This window comes from Homalodisca vitripennis, chromosome 3, assembly GCF_021130785.1.
Source record: "Homalodisca vitripennis isolate AUS2020 chromosome 3, UT_GWSS_2.1, whole genome shotgun sequence".
Lineage (NCBI taxonomy): Eukaryota > Metazoa > Arthropoda > Insecta > Hemiptera > Cicadellidae > Homalodisca > Homalodisca vitripennis.
In genome coordinates this window covers 23,149,396-23,168,177 of record NC_060209.1, presented here as the reverse complement: position 1 = coordinate 23,168,177, position 18,782 = coordinate 23,149,396, and positions in this window count along the sequence as shown.

The following is an 18,782-nucleotide window of genomic DNA, read 5'->3' as shown; positions in this document are numbered from 1 at the left end:
TTGAAAGGACCTGTCGGCTCCTTAAAAAATATTACAGTTCAAGAAAAATAAATGCAACAATAATTTATTATTCTCTATATTTATCGCTTGTTATTATAACTACGTAACAGTACAATAGTTGAGAAATAAACACAAACAAGCGTTATTCCCGCTGAAGTGTGCTCGTAGATCCAAACCAAGATCCGTAGTAGTATCGAATAATAAAATAAATAAATAAATAAAAGTTACAGTGACTGTGACAAACTGTTAAACTACTTTCCATTTCCTCTCGAGTTGTCCTGCTTTGCTCCCCAGGGAGAATAGATCAGATCCTGTTAAGAGGGAACTTGTCCTGTGGTGTGCTTAATCTGTTATAATATTATCAAAACATGTTATTCTACCCTGAGTTAAAAACTATACTTAATTAGAATATTTACTGTGACTTAATTTTGCCCCAATAAGGGTTTTAGTATTTTCAAATATCGTTGCACACCGAAGGAAATGTTTTAATTTTAATTGGTACAATTCAGTTCACTCAAAGTACGTTTTTAGTTAGAATTTTACAGTTGTTAATTATAAAGAATTTTAGTGTTCTCGCCTATTATATAAATATTGTTTACCAGTTGCTAAACGTTCTCTTATAAAAATTAAATCGTTTTTGAGACAACCATATACAAATTTGCACAAATTTAAAACTTGAACGTAAGTATTGCAACAGTTATAGTGAGTGTTAGGAGCAAATTTTAAAGACATATAACTTTAATAATCCTTACGGTTTGTTTCAATCTTCTTTGTTACATAATAACTACGAGGAATACGTATAAAAATACAAAACTAAAAGCTAATGGCCATTCAGATTAAATAGTTCTTGAATTATCTTAAATACGCAAGAACAGTTCGAATGAAAAGTAAGTTGCAATGCTTTATTCAGGAATTTATTAAAATTACATATTTAAAGTCATAAATTTATTCATATCATTCTGAGCATGTAATCATAGAAAAACACAATAAATTGATCTCTGAACACATTCCTGCCGAATATGCACTTAGTTTTCGTTTGCTGAGATCACAATAGAGTTGACTTTAGTTGTCATATGAACTAACTATTAGGTGGCAAACAATGACTAAGAGCTATGTCAGAGTCAAGTTGTGCGCCCATGTGTGGGAGCTGGGAACAGTACAGTTGGTGCTATCATCCTGTTGGTTCTGTCCTACTTATCTCTGTGCACACCCTCATGTCTGTTTAATTTTACTGACACGTGAAAGTATTGAACTTGAAACACAATGATTCCAGCCTAAAAAACCACTCATATTGCATGAAGACCTGATGATGAGAGTGATAAATGTTTACAAAAGATATTGTGACCTTGATGCGAGATTTCACGTGATCTGCAGATTTGTACACAAATACGTATCAGAGCCACAAAGGAAACAACACACACGATCCACAAGTCTTTAAGAGGAAAGTGATACGGAAACGCGATACTTTGTCTGATGCAGTGACTATTGGAATGTCAGTGCAGTTCTTTCACTTGATCTACAGATTTGTGCAAAAATATCAGAGAGAAACAAAGGAAACAACACACACGATCTAACTGCCAATAAAAGGGAATGTTATATGTAATGATAATTCCAATTTTGAAGCTATGGTTTCACGTGAACTGTAGATTTGTTCAGAATTATCGGGAGGGCGCGGAATTGAAAACTCTACACAGGATATGGAGATTAGGAAATTTGTTAGTAAACAAGGATTATTCGGCGCTTTACCAAATCGAGTAACCGTCGTAAACTCTACGTTTTGCTTTCAAACGACTTGGAATTTTTCAGTTCAGCAATAAAAAAAATTACCCAAACATACATGTCAAATAGTTATGAAAACAAAAGGATTAAATTGTGTTATATCCGCTCTAAGTAACTCTCCTAGTACTCTATCATATCAGAATTAATTTAGCGACTAGTTTTTAGACAAATATCCAAGTGAATTTACTGCAAAGATTTAAAATTTGTTAATTGCTTTTAAAATAATATATTTATATCTTTGTATACATTTCAATAATGTAGATGTGTGATCTAAAAGTGTATAAGTATTACGAACAATTACAATCCTTTTATCTGACAAAACAAAAACACTACGTTTTTTTGAACTGGCATTATATTTCTTCAACACATGTAAAACTCTGGATGTAAGAAATTTAACACATAAATATATCAGTTTTAACAGTACAGCATAGAAGTACGCCACACCACGTGTAGCTTAACGTGCTTAGCTAAGGCTACGTGCAACATTTCACGTCTATATCAGTATGTTACACGAGTTATCACGTATTGGTAAACATTCATTTTGTTTTACTCAGTTTTTTTTTAGAAATGTATTTATTCTGTTTTCTTATCATGATTATTCATAAGACCAACGGAGAATTTTCGCTTAAAGCTTCTTTCCAATCCCCAGGAGTGACATTCTCCATGATCAAAATTTGAGTTGCTTATGTAGAAATAAAGCTTCATGCAAAACTCCAAGACTATAGGTTTGTTTGATTTCTAGATATGTGCGGGCAGATAGATAGACAGAAATGAAGTCCATTGAGGGATAGGCTACGCTAAACACTCAGCCAGTCAAGGTTGTAAGCCATAGAAGTAAATGTACGACATACAAACTATTGTCCGTAGATTAGGTACTTCACGGTCTCGCTGCTCCGTGGTGATATATCATGTGTTTCTCGTGCGTATATGTATCGTACAAGGGTATCTTCTTTGTTTTTTCTGTAATTATTTCTATATTTCAGTTATATTCTGGTTTCTTTTATATAAGAATTACTTGTTATAAATTTTATTTTATTCTGCTTCACTGAAAAACTTTTGAACTTTTTTACATTAAAAACATTATATTTCATATTTTTGTTCCTAAAGAAGAAGTCAGGTGCAAGTACTGGAAACGTTATTTTGTTTTTTATTACTCTATATACACGTTTCGTAACATGTTAGATCCTAAAATATTTGTCAATATGCTTGCTGCAGAGTATTACAAACTATGAATGTGTCTATACATAATTCTAATATAACAGTCACCCAGCACCCTCTTCAGTCCCTGTTTATCACAGTTAGCATGCAGTCTGTTGTAATTGGTGTCTCGGCGTATTACACTAATGATTTATTAAAAACTCTCTACTGAAACTACCGTCATTAGTGTTGTTCATTCTACTTCACAATGTCATTATAGTTGACATCGATGCTTGCGCAATTTCAATAACTATAATTAAGGGTATGAGTGACATATAAAAGCCGTCTATTATGTCACTAGGGCATTGGTATACACACATTATTGCAGCTGCAATATTGCACTAACACAGCATTCATGTTTCCACACACACATGTGCGCTTACTCACACACACAAATCGACGAAATGTCTCACAAATAATTTAAAGGACGTCCGGAAAACTTGTCTATTCAATGGTAAAATTAATGGTTAGTAACATAAATAATACACATAACTATAACAGTTATTGAATATGTAAGTTAATGTGTAATAAATAAGGTATAGGGTTTTAATAACAGGTTATTAATGTTTAACTGCTCTGTTGTGAAAGAAAGTTTTCGTACAAAATGGCTTGATTCCGTATTCCGGAGCTGTTTTGACAGGACAGCCGGTGGAGTCAATATGTTGTCCTTCAATAAAGGACGTGGCTTGACTTAGAACTTTGTATGTTTTTACAGCAATTTGTTGCCGACTGCCATCCTTGAAATAACGCTGAAAAAGACATCAACCTCAATAATAGTGCTACTGAGTAATGCACCGACCTTAGGCACATAGAGGTCATTGTATTTGAATTTATTCCATTTTGACAGATCCTATTAAGAATACAATTTGTAATTGCTCTATACGTTGGTTTTTATATGACTGAATAATACGTGTATGTTGCAATACAAAATCGACAATATATGCAGTTTTTATTCGGGTAGAAAGAGTTGCGGTGTTATGTACTTGCATAAACCGTTTAAATGACAATCAAATGCCATACTATGTTTATAACTACGCCAGTAGGATTGATTAATCCAGTACTTCGTTCTGACCTTGAAGGATCTCAATCAAAATGTGTATCAAAAGTATTTCAACTGAAAAAATACAAATTGGTTTACTCTTAACTTAAAAGATTAAAATTAAATCAATCCTACATATTTTCCAAACTTTTATATCGTGCAGAAAATCTTTCATTACAATGGCAAATATACAACTTTATTTTTATATTCTTCATACAAATCTATTTTGCTTGTATTTATACTTCTCAATTATTTAAGGATTGACACATTGGTATTATTATATTTTATTTGTTGAATTGAAAAATGAAAATTTATAAACGACAAATAATTATATTAATTAACACAAGAAAAGGGTTTCTTTGAGGATAAAATTTCTTTTCTTGTTAATGGGTTCCTTGAAATTTACTAAATAAATTCTGAGGAGTAATTTGAGTTCGATTATTCCTGAATAACATCATGAAATGTTTTCTTGGCAATTGTTAACTCTACAGCAGTTATGAATAACACACAAATGACAGTTAGTATTTATTTAGTCTATGATATCAAGATGGCAGCCGCACACGAAATCTTACTGCATGGAAGTGGACCTTTTCTTCCAATTCATAACGGTACACACGAATATCAGCTTTGTTTCGAGCAGTGGGATAAAACACATTTCAAAGTTTCGCTCTTACAATTGATAAACTTTGCAACTGAGCTCTTGCACTTTCTTACTACGTGCTTGATTGATGAGAACAATTTCAGTAGCATGCATTCAAAGAGTAAAATAATGTAGATCTGAGTACCAAGTCGTATTGCAGACTTATTCCTGGAAACTTTAGCTAACTTTCTTCTCAAACATGTCTCAAGTTGAAGACTGTGAATAGACGTGGGAAAAGTCACAGTTAGTGCTCTTGTATGTTCTGGAATCTGTCATTTCCATTAGATATACATCTGAGTTTATAACATCTTAATCTCAATTTTCCAAATATATTGTCATTTTAAATATAACATTTTTATATGGACATTGATATTAGAGATTCGTTTGTTTTGTCATAATTTATCACATAGTTTATCCATATATTTTTTCACTTAAAATACAAAGTATTTATAATGGCTTTTGCATTATAAATTCGTTTGTTTTGTCTTTGTATTTCTATATGTAATAAAATAAATTGTTTAACTAGATTAGTACGAGAATAAACCTTCTCATTAAATAAAAATTGTCCAGTTATAAATTGACAATGTCGTACATCTAATTACGATGCTTAGGCTTATTTTACAACGATTTTCAGTAGAATTTGAGTACTAAAACGATATGTAGTTTTGTTTAAACTTTTATGTACTCAATCTCGTGGGACAGGAAGAATTTTATTTCTGTCTGTCTATATGTCTATCTATTCTCAGTATATCTTGAAAACGAACTAACCTATATATTTTATGGATTATTCTTGAGAATGAAATATGCTATAGACTTTAAATTTTGCTCTCAGAAGTAAACACAATTTCTATTTTGCGTGCAGAAGGGATGTAAACATTTCTTTTCTGTACTCACTATGTAAAGTTTAAATGAAGCTTAGCGAAGCCCGTTACTCGATATGTGGTCTAGCATTTTTGTATCCTGTTTGATAAGGCACGTAACAATTTAAATTTTTAATTAGTCTTTAAAATTTGTCAATAATTATTTACAATTTTAATTTTTGTTTTCTCTTGGAATTAGAACAATTAACAAATCGTTTGGTGTAGTTAATAAATTGGTGTCAGAGTTCAGAGGATAAAGTCATGATATTTATTAATTTATTTGGGTTTTTTCATGCGTATTACTAGTAGTTTTCCTCATAGTAAAATTACTTAGGTTCACTGAATAGATTACTAATAAAATTTGTTTAAAAAATAACAATGGAAGTATCGTTAATGGGTATCCTCTTTCTAAACCCATGCAATACAATGAAATCAAATTTTTAGCGAAGTAAATTCAAACATTTGAGTTTGAGACATTTCCCCCACGTTTAGCTGCTAAAGCTATCAAAACTATGGAAACCACTCCAACCATTGACTGCAAAAAAATTAGCTGAAAATAAAGTTCCCCCTGTACCATGACAACTCCACTTTTGCGGTTAGCGATGTGCCGCTCCATTGGGATGTCCATATGTGACATCAACGGTGTTTACTGTACTCTGTGGATCGTTATTTTATAGTAAAATTTATTGCTTTCCAGTCAATCTACGTTAGAAATAGAATTTAAACATTATTTTGACGTTTGTTAACAATTATTGATGCTGGTAGTACCAAATAAAATAATATTCTTGTCATGTGCTAACGATCAGAATTTATTGTTAGCGACACATGCCGGCTCTGGAGCAGCCACTCGTGTATTGATCAGTGGACACTTAATTGTGTTGTTTACAGAGTAAACATCGCCGATAGTTGGGGTTGACGGTGTAAACAGTTCTCGGTAACACGTAGCAACATGTTATAACGTGTCCAGCCGACTGTAAGTTACTCTGGTGTGTTGGCTATACAACATTACAACATCTCAGGTACTGAAATAACAATAATTATGGAACAAAACAATTAATTTTTGGTCCGATATTATCAGTGACGTCGGTATTTAACGAATTTAATTACATAAACATTAATCTAAATACTATTAAAAACTATCAGTATTTAAATATATAAAAAAATGAAATCACGTCATATCACGTTCATATTTTTATGACAGGACTTTGATAAAAGGTATTTAACCGAAACTAAAAGATAAAGTGAAGAAAGAAGACATCTGGCACGCAAGCTTGGCAAGAAAACGAGTGAACATGCCTAAGATAATATCCCATACTTAGGAGCCTTTTAAGAAAATGGATGTAACCTTTTACCCGTGCCAAGAGTATTCTAAAACTTGCCCGAACATTGTCATGCCTCATGAGCTCCTACTTAAATCGCTGTTTTGGGGCTTTGTGTTACTTATTGTTCCGGTTAAATGTAGTGTCATGTTGCCTTTCAATATAATTATAAAAATATCTAAATCAGTCTGTATGAAGTTAAGCATATGTGTTTATAATTTAATTACAACAGTGCCAATTAATTATACTGTATATTTGAATAATTTGAACACCGTTTTTGATAGGATAACACTTTCTTCTGTCTGCTCAGTAAGTTATTTGAAATCAGTGTGAAAAAGTTGTATATTAACTGTAACAAATTTTGAAGTGTTTTATTCAAGCTTATTCCTGATTATAATATTTGAATATGACAAAGTATCAGGCAAATCTGTTCTTCTGTGCTAAAAATTTAAGTACCTGTATAAAATTTGTCTCAAACAAATAACAGTTATTAATTATTGATGAATAATATACATATAAATCAAAGAAATTTGTTTGTTTTCTTAACTAGATCTTTCTGAAATACCATTATAACTGTGTTTGATTTATTATGGATTACTGATTATTCCCTTTTATGTATTTTATTGAAGGAAAACATGGATATTTTAAGATAGTATATCAAACTGATTAAGGTATGTCATTTTAAACGAATGATAAAGTGAAATACTTAAATTTCAATAGCATTGGAAATCAATCTATGTTTATAGAATTATGAAAAGTCGCCTTTGCAAATTTCTCTTCCCAACAAAGCTCCCAGTCTTAGATGAGAGAGGAGGTAATTACTCATCTTAAACCGTTCCACAAACCTGATGAATAGAGCTCATTAATATTTTAAGAATAATTAAAACATTCACGTAAAGACTTATATTAGACTTTGAAAGATTTTCGTTCAAGGCTGTATCGTTAATGTTCTATTCCTAACTTATTGTATTGTAACTGGCTGAGCGTTACTGAAGCATATCACTCGAGGGGCTGGAAAAATGTAATTTCCGTTTGTATTGATCCGCATGTACCTGATAACGACCTTCATTTCAATATAAACAACACCAGTTCGATGGTGGTGTATGTCACTATACATTTGGCTGATCGTTAGAGAAAATTTTCACATCGTTCTTTTTGAATTAAGGCTTAGTGGACAGTTTTAAAATGCTTATTAAATCACCTGTAGCCTACTATCTTTATCTCGATAAAGATTTCATCCCTAGACTTCAATTCTGAATGAAACATGAGGGGAATAATGAGTTTTATGCTGGTACATGTCTATTCGATTTGGCTGAGCGTCATTGAGAAGAATATGAAGTTATCGTTTCCGTACGAGTATATGTCTGACCGCAGGACAGACCTGAAGAAGAGCCACGATTTTGATATGTCCATGGAGAGTTGTTGAAAACTTTCCATAAGCTTTCAAAGAAAAAAAATTCAGATATCACCTGGCCATCTGGTTATAAACAATAAAAATAGGAACGGATATGGAAACATTATACTTAATTAATTATGCATTTTAAGGTATCGGTAAATAATTACTTAGTCCCAATATAATTACTTATTGGTTACCAAAGGGAGAATTAATAGTCAGAGCATAATTAATTGTGATCCACTGCTATTGTTTTATTTTATATTATCATACACCAAAACGCAAGCTTTTAGAGATATTTTCTCAGTCTAACTGTAAAATGCGTTATAATTAACCACATATGGTTTAAGTGCATTCATGTTTGAAATTCATCTCATGAATGAAACATGTGTTTTATGTTATCGCTTTGTGCTTGGGTTGTCTCTGCAATAAATTAACGCTGTACATTCCGTATGGTTTTTACTCTGAATAAAATGTTTAGTTGTGTATTTTATAATATATATGTGGTGTATTTTGTGCTCTATATATTTAAGTTTATAATAAGAAATATTTAAGTAACAATCTAATGTTTTTTTTTTTTTGTGTTACCATCGGGAAATGCCAAAATATGAAAATAGTTATGTCCTAAATGAGGGAATAAAGTGTAACTCTCTTACTCACAGAGAGAAATTTAACCAATAGAGAGGGAGCCAACTGAAGAAGATAGCAAGAAAGTCTCATTCTATACACAAACATACATAAATTCATGCATAATTTCCTTCTGCAACTGCAAATTTATGATTATTGACTGAGCGTCAGCGAAGCCTGGCACTCGAGGGGCTGGAAACGTGTTAATTTCTGTCTAACTGTCTATTTATCTGTCAGATATATCGAGGGTTAAATTAATTCTAGATTCGAAATTTTTCCTCAGCGAAGCCGGTTACACGACTTGTGGTGTGGTGTACTCCTACCATGTTTTGTATCAGAACACCAACACGCTGTTCATATTAATTATACTTTCTGGCGTGGTTTTATTGACACAATAACGATATCGTAACACATATCTAACTAATACAAACATTTTAACGATTCAAAGTGATAAATTTGTATTGATTCGGTCAAGTTTCTATTCGGTAAATTCGTTACTAATGGAATAGTTCACCAAAAAGCTTATTATTGTTTGCTGCACTTTGGTTCCTAACTTTTTAGTCTACTGATGGTCAGTGTGGTAGAGTTGATGATTGTGGGATAAATTAGAAAACTTAAACTTTATTAATTTTAGGTATTAGCTTTAATTACAAGAAGAAAAAACATTACATATCCCTTCGGCTATGTGTTTTATCCTATTAAAAAGTTTATGAATAAGTGGTTGTGAATTACAACTAAAATATGTATTAAAATAACTAAATTGCATTCGGAAAGAAACCATGAATACATGGAAAATAATGTGTTCTATGGTGGTACATATCCATTCATGAAGTCTGGCTGGGCGTCATTGAAGAATTCACTAAGTAAGATGACACATTTTCTCTTTCATCTACCAGGGGATGTAAAAATTCTTTTCTGTATGATTGCCAGTCTATATATCTTCTGCAGGACATATCTAGAATAAAAGAAGCTGTATATTTTGCCACCTACACTGGATGTTTGGCGCTTTCCTACCTTGCCAGATACTTCAGCTATAAATTTGAAATTTCATTTTTTTCCAGGAACATGTTCAATAAAATCTTTACATACAAATCACATGGTTACTAAATTTGTTCACCATATATATATATTGTTATTTTAGAATTGATTAAAAAATTAGTTTGCTTGGTCGTAGTAAAAAATTGAACTTCTTTATATTATAGCCTTCACATATATTAACCCACCGTGTAAAATTGATTTTATGGATATTCGAATATGGGATCTACAACTACATCATTGCACCATCTGTAACTATTTATCTCATTAGATCTCCAGCAGTCCACAGAGGCATGTTAAATAACTCAGTATATGTATTAAAAATTCTAATCGTATGCTAAAAATAATGTGCAAAATGAAGTTTTGTTAACCCCAACAAAAAGTGGACGCCAGTCTTCAATGTGAGGGCTGTGGAGCAACAAAACACTGCAAGTTTAAAGAAGTTTGTTGTAGCTGACAGCTGTCAAGTCTGGGAGACAATTTGTGTACAAGAGAGTGTTTTCTTCTTCAATTATTACTACTGACCTCTCGCGCTGTATTTTAATGTTTAATGTTGTCTGCTAAGCCTGTTGATCGAGGCAAATATCGTGAAAAGACAAAGTAGTGTAATATATGATACGTGTAATATTTCCATGACGGTTATATAAGAAGTGTTGAATTTATATAAAAGTACGAACGTCTGAACATATACTCAATTATGATTTGAACATTTTTTGAAAAGGGAGATGCAATAAAGTGCATTTATGCACACATGTTGCCAGCCTGTACTGTAGGACTTTCACAAAAGACGTGAAATACCCACTCTATACCTCCTTTATACTTCAGGATCCTAACCATGAAACTGTTTATAATATTCAGTTTAGGTCTGATTGTAACCTAAGACCTCAGGGTCACGCTGATCTGGCCTTCGAAGAACTAAGGTATAGACCGCGTGACGATCTAGATCAGCCTTCTTTGCACGGATGATTGCTTGGACGAATTGCGGAAAAACAGGTACATTGTTCCTGAAACTCCAGCATCACTTGTCAGACTGAATCTACAAAACATCACCAACAGTGCGTGTGTGAAGAACGTCACGTGAACGCCACGGAAGCGACTCTGAGTGCTGCTAAATGCTGCACTCGTGAGAGCCGCATCCGATATGCTTCGATGTTCAGCGCATCTTCCCACACATTAGCTCCGTACAGGAGAACGGACTGGACTAAAATCATAAGTCTTCATCAGCTGGACTTGGGACCACGGATGTTGCCTATCAGCCGACTAAGAGACTGGACACCCTTAGTGGCTGGGTCCGCAGGGGGACGCTGCTTTAGCACCCCCTGGAATAAGCACCCCCTCGGGCTCTGACGTTACGGCAGGGGGGTGCTAATTCAGCGCACGGACACGGACCAGGCACTGAATTAGCTCCCCCCGACTACAAGGGGGTGCTTATTCAGCGCATGGACATGGTCGAAGCCCTGAATTAACACCCCCCTGTTCCAAGGGGGTGCTTATTCAGCGCATGGACATGGCTCAGTCACTGAATTAGCACCCCCTAGCATTCAACCAGCAAAAAGGATATTTATTTTTTACATATTCAATTTAATTATAAATATAATAGTTGTTATCTGGATTTTTGTGACGCTGCCACTTATAAGCTACTATCTACGATTGTTTTGCAATTTCCAATAAATGATTCAATAATATAATAACCAAATATGCCTACTTTCTATTCAAAATTACCATAGACTTAATGTTACATAATAATGCTCCGACTAACAAGGCTAATAAACCTTAGCACTCCTCCCTCTCACACGCATTGTCATATTTTTGTAACAATTTTCACTCATGACTTTGCTTTCTTACTTTTCTAAATATCACCTATTGCAATAATTAATCAAATCATATCCTTCAAGTATACTATTTCAGTTGATTCTTTCAGTAAATACGTTTGTAAAATTACTTAACGCACTGATAAATATATATTTAAAAAAAAAAACATAAAATTCTCTACGCACAGATCATTAAAGTCCATTTAGGCTCTTTTCTATTTACGTTTATTAATTACGAGTATACAGTAATTAGAGACAAATTAAAACTATGATAAAGGCTGATTTTGTTTTTATTTTTAATTAGCTGCATTAATTTAGATGTATGGATTCACTCTTTTGAGATATAAGATTTGTATTTTAAGAATAATATAAAAATACCATCATTTGTTTTCCTCTTGAATATAAGATATTTACTGCTGTATCTACAGTTGTACATTTTTGTGAAAGTAAAAGCTATTTTTGAGTCGATTTTTGGAATATTACGGAAGGTATAATCTAATTATGGTTTTTATACACAATTAGTCTAGTATCTATGCTGTGTCATTTTTATTGTACAGGAATTGCGTACTGAGCGTCCATACCAATGGAAAATCTACTCATAATCTAGTTAAGGGTATTTCCTGAGCATTAACAGTTCAAGCTTAATCCAATGCTGAAAACTCAATGAAACATGTTTCTAGATATAATTAAAACTATGTTATTTGTATATGAATCCATAATTATTAAACTATTTATTTCATTTAATAGCTTCACGGAAATGGAGTAATCTTTTTTCAGTTTAATTAACTCAAATTAAAAAACTAATATAATTTTGTAAACAATTTAGGCTCGTATTTTAGGCAAAATAGTTCACTGTCACAGTATAGAATTTTTCTTTGCGGCATTTTTGTTTCATATTTAATTTTAATTCAATTTCAAAATTTAGTATTTATGGAATTAAACAGATGAAGCATGAAAATTACAGTTTTTGACTTGTCATTTATTACAGAAATAATTGTTTAGTACTTGCCCTTAAATAATTACTCGTAACCATCTGCAGTAAAAAACTAGATTATAATTTTTTTATCTTATGCACTACACAAAAATCCGTTAGAATGGCAGTCACAAAAATATCTCAAGGTTACGCAACAAAAGTATTACTATTGCTTACGTGTAAAATATCCTCTATAGAATCATGCCTAACTATTCTTCATAATTAAAGGAATATGTAGAAACATCAAATATAAAATATATCTTCCGGCTGAGTCGAAAGAAAGGTATATTTCACATGAGGCTACAACTTGAAGATGCATTATTAGTTTATGAACTTAACACTGTGATAAAAAACTTATGGATGAGGCATTGGTAGCTAAGGATGAAGTATATTAATCCGCAAAGGTTTCTTCCTAAATAGTTATATAAAAAAAATATTTGGTCAACTTCTGTCCATCTTACCTCTAGCAGATATATCCCCCTGGTAAAGGGTTATACCCTCGATTATATTACTTTTTCTAACGGTATCGATGATAATTAGTGTCATATTACGAGAATGAATATTAGAATTCTTATTGGGACTTTCATATTAAGTGTTATCAACTATTACATGTAAAATATTCTCACATATATGATTTTTTGCTCCTTTTATGAGTAACCCTATTTTAAAATGTAGATCATAAGTCTTTTATTACCTACAGTACTATAGGAAAGGAGGGATCGTGATTAGTAATTACTTTAGAACATTAGTTCAAACAATTATGGAATGTTGCATTGAAATTTAAATTGTAATATCTTCCAATGACCATAATTTATTTCATCAGTAGCATGCCATTTTTTAATGACATGAAGGAGATGTCTATGACATACCAGTTATTCTACAAAACTTCCGTACGAAGGAGCGGGTTTCAGCTAGTAAACATATAAAAACTTGAAACTCCTTATTTTTGCCTTAACATCGTTGCTCGTTATATATCGACCGTCTACCAAATACGAAATATACAGAATAAAATCAACCTGCAAATATCGATTGTAGGACTGCAGGTCCACACATAATTTTGACGAAGCTGACGAAACCCGTCCGTGCACTACCGACCCTAATGTCCAAAACTGATCTGGCCGCATCGAGTGGTCGAGTAATAATATCGATGTTATTCTCAGTTGTTATTGCTATATTAATAACTTATTATGTATAGTGAATTTGTTTGATGAAATTTCGTAAAAAATGTAAGAAGAAATCAAACAATGTTTGAGTGTACAGGCCCAAGGTGTGGCGTATTATACTCTCTAGGTAACGGATACTTTTACACGATTAAAGAGAAAAGATTAACTAGAAAACGGTAATGATGTATGGACAAAAAGTGAAAATCATCGCCTTTTTGTATGCAGTTAAAGAATCACTATTGTGTGTTACATTAGTCACACGTGCACTTCTAATCCCATGTATCTGGAAGTGTCAAACTTAAGGATGAACATTCGTTCAGTATTGTAAAAAGAAGAGTGAAATCTCAGTGAAGTCTTTAATAAAGCGTCTAAAAAAAGGTAAAATTGAAATTTACACTTAAGCTTAGCTGTAGTTTTATTTTAAAGCTATTTATATCAGAAAGTGTAATGAATATTGTAACACTCTAATTTTCAACTCGTTGTAATTTTTATAACTGATTTGTAAACTAGGTAGTCTACAGGTGTATAGAAGCATAAATATTACTTCATTAATAATAAAAAAAAATACTATACAAAAATACATAATATTTCATTTTGTATACAGTAATGAAAACATGTTTTTTAATGTTTTATTTTCCGGGTAGAACAAAATCTTCAAACCTTGGTTAGAACAAACTTAACAACTGCAACAAATAGCAATCTTTACTGGTACATTTAAGCATCTACGTTTACCACCGTAATCAATAGCATATCTGCAAACTCCGTATAAATTTACAAGCTAAGGGTCAGAAGTAAGTCTGAGGTCTTCCATAAAAAAATATTAAATAGAAATATTAGGCGATCAACAGTAAAGAGCTACAATAACTACTGTTTTAATTTTTGATCAAGGTAATCAACATGTATTAGAGTGTTATTTTTCTGACGCCTTAATCAAAAGAAACTTATATTCAGAAATAATTAAGGATATTATGACCACAGTTCAGCAATGTAATGTTAAAATCACCTGATTAGAGCAGCTAAAATCAAAACAGCGGATTGTTGCAGCCTACATTCAGTGCTGTCACATAATAAAGGCGGATATTGTTTGGTGATTGGTTTGAAAAAACAAACTATCTCCCTTATTTCACAACCAATTATTAAAACTTGGTATCATTGGATTTTTAATTAAATTGTGTAATAATCGAGACCTTTTTTACCATATATCGATTTTATGATATTTTCGCTTAAAGACTTTCTAGAAATCACTATTTTGAAAAAATCTTGTAAGAAATTTAAATTTTTCATGTAATTAGGCCTTAAGGTTATAATTTTAACCTAAAAAAAAATCCATCAAATATAAATAGTAAAGTGAAAAAAAAAAGAAAAAAAAAATTGTGGCTATTTGAGTAATTATTGAGTTTTAGAAAGGTGAATATGAGTGTTTTTGCCATTGGTCCGTGAATAATGTCTGAAAATATTGGTAGAGGTTGTGGAACACTCTGTATAATAATTTTATATACAGAGTGTCCTGTAACTGCATAATAAGTCTATATACCGCAACTGCTCAGGTCATGGCAAACGCATTTCAGAATATGGAAATAGATCTTCGGTGCTTAGTTTCCTATCCGTCAATCTGTATGTGTTTTTATAGACAAATTCGCTTTAATATCTTAAAACGAATAAAGAAATTGTACCTAATTTGGATCAAATATTTGTGTGGTAACAAGGCCAGTTATAAAAAATATTCATTTATGCTTTCGAAATGGCGGCCATTAAATCTGATTAACTTTGAAAGTCTTAAAATCCAGCAGGTATACAAGAATAAATCTGATCTTGGATTGTATCACAAATCTAATTACTCAAATACTATTTCAAACTAATAATAAATAAATCATTAAGAGTATCTTTACTGTGAAAACTGCAACAGTAACTTTTGGTACTGAAAAACAGTAACTTTTTTGAACACGGTTCGTGAAAAAAATTAACAGCAGCTTTAGAGTACAGTATATTATCCCTATTTTTTTATGTTTGTCATTTATTATGCAAAACATTTGAAATACATGTTTCAGGCCTATCTAAGGATAGAATAGAATCATATATTTGATGTATGATGAATTTATTTAAATATCTGTTGTTTTAGGACATACTTATTTACGAAAATTTAGTCAAGCAACAATCACATGTATTTCCAATAAAACCGCTTATCTTTGATTTTGTCATCTATACAAGTATTATTGTCTGAATATTACTGTACGATTTTTCCTGTTGTTTATTGTTCTTAATATACAACAGATAACCTAGTCACTTTATTTAGTATTTTTTTAAATATATATTGTGAATAAATTTAAGCTACATGATAAATAAAACAGTTTATTATTGTTAATTAAGACGTCTGTTTTTGTTTTTCATTGTTCATAAAGGCATTCATTGTTGATAAATTTGCAATATCTCTAGTAGTTTTTAATTTATTAGACAAAAAAGTTGCCTGGCAACAGATATTAATGTATTTCCTGTACTTTTAATGAAGGGGCTAAGATGTGAGCACAATTGGTATGACATTCTGGAGCTACCGTTTACTCGATTTTTGTATTGTAACCTACTCGCTGTGTGAACCTCAATGTCGACAGTGTTTTTGTTACAGTAAATCTGTGCATATGATATTTTATATATTTGGTCATTATATTTGTAATAGAACTCTCTCAAATTCATTGCCTTGCAATATTTAAAAAAAAATGCAGATTTTAAGAAGCTATAAGGTAAAATATTTTAATAGCCACTATTTGTAACTTGTATTTTTTCAATTAAGGAGGGCCAATACACTTTTAAACCTTACTTTGTCTGTCCTCTTGGACCATTGACCTGTGCAAGGGGAGTCGATACAGTACAACTGCGATGGTTCAGATTAAAAGTGCCAAGATTTTAACCTGCCCTATCTCTAACTCACATCCAAAGTCCGACGACGTCTTAGACCGCTCGGCTTTAGCTCTTCTTTAAAAATTGTCCAAATATTATCTTGATATATTCCTGAAAATTATAATAACGAATAATAAATAATCATTGCACTTCTCTTGTTCACTGTCATTATGCTCATGTTATGCACACACATTAAACAATTAATTACTCCGGTTTTAATTGATACGGGAATAGAGAGATAACTTCTTTTAATTTAAATATATCTAAATTATGAACGAATAGATCCTGTCAGTTGTGTACGAAGTGCTTGTCACTTTAAGTATATTTCCGATAATTGGTAAGTCCGAATCTTGTAAACGAAACCATTTATTTTACCGAGTTCGTAATACGATTATACATTTGAAACATTGCAGACACAAACATGTAATGTACATAACATTTTAAAGTCGTATAGGGTACATTTTCTCATTTTTATATCATTAAAAAAATTATACGGATTTTTTTATTGATTTTTTTATTTCCATAAAATGTATCCTGATTTAAAGGTACAATTTATAAATAAACAAAGATCAAGAACCTACAAATCTTTATTTACTTCAACGTGTAAGTATGTCCTGGTCTGTTTGAGTGGTATAAATTCTAAAGAAACAATGATTAAGAATCAACAAATCATAATTTACTTTAATATATAAGTGTATCCTGGTTTTTTAGAATGGTATAAATTCTAAAGAAACAATGACAAAGAATCTAAAAATCCTAAGTTACTTTTAATTTATAACTATATCCTGGTCTGATCGAATGGTACGAAATTTAAATAAACAATAACCAAGAACCTACATATCTTAATTTATTTCAATTTATAAATACAAACTGGTCTGATTGAAAGGTATAATTTCTGAAGAAGCAATGACTAAGAACCTACAAAACTATAATGTATGAATATATCCTGGTTTGATCGAATAATATCATTTATAAAGAAAGAATAAATAAGAACCTACACATTTTTAAAATGATAAAACAGTGTATTATGTTGTAATAATTGGTCTTATATGTATGTTAAAATAATTCCCTTGATATTTGAACCGGATAAAAAGAAACAAATATTTAATGTCTGCTACAAATTGTGTCACTTATTCCTTGAGGAAGTTGGTGTAGTCAATCGACTTTTAATAATGATGGAAACTTTTGCAAACATCATAAAATAAATTTTAAGTAAAGACTGAGTGATTCAAACTTTGTGACACGGCTTGGAACAGATGCTTCAGCCTGACAAACTAGCGACAACTTTGTTGAAGTCGTAAAGAAAACGCGCAATTCCGTTACTGTCGGATAAAAAATGTCATTTAAAATACTTTAAGATTCTTCCATCTCTGTGACATTACTGGTTCAGAGTTACAACTTGAAGTGATGGTGTAACAATTTCTAGATATAAAATTGACATCTTCCTTTTTCTTCTAGTACGTTTCTTTATAAGGATTGTATTCTGGAGTAGACGAAAACACCATAAAACTTAACTTCTATTGAACGAGTATTAATGAGCTATGTAATAAATTATCTGTAACATTATCAATTATTATTTTACTACCCTATCTGTAGAGAATCATAATTATTTATTAAATCAATATCGATGTTCCCTATGTATAATTAGCATTTTCTGTAGTTAACATTTTTGGCATTAAGAAAAGAATATAAGTTAACCTTTAGGCAAAAAGTAATAAGAAATAAATTTATAACATATTATTTACTGTAACTTTGTATTCAAATATGTTTCCAGATTGGTTATAATATCGTTCATCAACAAATACGTTTCATAAAACAGTAACTCACATGTTATTATTATTATTCTGTATGTTACCTGTATAGCCTCGCACATCTTACTGTATAACCTCTAGAGTTGGATTGCTCTATAAAGTGATATTCTCTACAATATTTTGTACAGAACCTATTAAAAATAAATAGATTTATTCGCTGAATTCTATCTTTGTATACAGTAGAAAAGGGATATCCAGAAATTTAGAAACATAAAATGTCTCCAGAGTATATTATGAAACTCA